Genomic DNA, 1,599 nt, shown 5'->3' with positions numbered 1-1,599 from the left:
TGCAAAGTCGTGGCAAAGTACTGAAAAGTGTGGCAAAGTACTGAAAAGTGTGGCAAAGTACTGAAAAGTAGTGGCGAAGTGCTGAAAAGTCGTGGCAAAGTACTGAAAAGTGTGGCAAAGTACTGAAAAGTTGTGGCAAAGTCGTGGCAAAGTACTGAAAAGAGTGGCAAAGTACTGAAAAGTTGTGGCAAAGTCGTGGCAAAGTACTGAAAAGTGTGGCAAAGTACTGACATTTTGTGGCGAAGTGCTGAAAAGTCGTGGCAAAGTACTGAAAAGTGAGGCAAAGTACTGAAAAGTAGTGGCAAAGTAATGAAAAGTGTGGCAAAGTACTGAAAAGTTGTGGCAAAGTGCTGAAAAGTGTGGCAAAGTACTGAAAAGTTGTGGCAAAGTGCTGAAAAGTAGTGGCAAAGTACTGAAAAGTCGTGGCAAAGTACTGAAAAGTGTGGCAAAGTACTGAAGAGTTGTGGCAAAGTCGTGGCAAAGTACTGAAAAGAGTGGCAAAGTGCTGCAAAGTCGTGGCAAAGTACTGAAAATTTGTGGCAAAGTGTTGAAAAGTAGTGGCAAAGTACTGAAAAGTCGTGGCAAAGTACTGAAAAGTGTGGCAAAGTACTGAAGAGTTGTGGCAAAGTCGTGGCAAAGTACTGAAAAGAGTGGCAAAGTGCTGCAAAGTCGTGGCAAAGTACTGAAAAGTGTGGCAAAGTACTGAAAAGTTGTGGCAAAGTCGTGGCAAAGTACTGAAAAGTGTGGCAAAGTACTGAAAAGTTGTGGCAAAGTCGTGGCAAAGTACTGAAAAGTGTGGCAAAGTACTGAAAAGTAGTGGCAAAGTGCTGAAAAGTGTGGCAAAGTACTGAAAAGTTGTGGCAAAGTGCTGAAAAGTAGTGGCAAAGTACTGAAAAGTCGTGGCAAAGTACTGAAAAGTGTGGCAAAGTACTGAAGAGTTGTGGCAAAGTCGTGGCAAAGTATTGAAAAGAGTGGCAAAGTGCTGCAAAGTCGTGGCAAAGTACTGAAAAGTGTGGCAAAGTACTGAAAAGTTTGGGCAAAGTGCTGAAAAGTGTGGCAAAGTGCTGCAAAGTCGTGGCAAAGTGCTGAAAAGTGTGGCAAAGGACTGAAAAGTTGTGGCAAAGTGCTGACAAGTGTGGCAAAGTCGTGGCAAAGTACTGAAAAGTGTGGCAAAGTACTGAAAAGTTGTGGCAAAGTGCTGAAAAGTTTGGCAAAGTGCTGCAAAGTCGTGGCAAAGTACTGAAAAGTGCGGCAAAGTACTGAAAAGTTGTGGCAAAGTACTGAAAAGTGTGGCAAAGTACTGAAAAGTAGTGGCGAAGTGCTGAAAAGTCGTGGCAAAGTACTGAAAATTGTGGCAAAGTACTGAAAAGTTGTGGCAAAGTCGTGGCAAAGTACTGAAAAGAGTGGCAAAGTACTGAAAAGTTGTGGCAAAGTCGTGGCAAAGTAATGAAAAGTGTGGCAAAGTACTGAAATTTTGTGGCGAAGTGCTGAAAAGTCGTGGCAAAGTACTGAAAAGTGTGGCAAAGTACTGAAAAGTAGTGGCAAAGTGCTGAAAAGTGTGGCAAAGTACTGAAAAGTTGTGGCAAAGTGCTGAAAAGT

This window comes from Saccoglossus kowalevskii, unplaced genomic scaffold (assembly GCF_978046115.1).
Source record: "Saccoglossus kowalevskii unplaced genomic scaffold, keSacKowa6.1 SCAFFOLD_88, whole genome shotgun sequence".
Lineage (NCBI taxonomy): Eukaryota > Metazoa > Hemichordata > Enteropneusta > Harrimaniidae > Saccoglossus > Saccoglossus kowalevskii.
Note: the sequence above shows the minus strand (reverse complement) of the source record.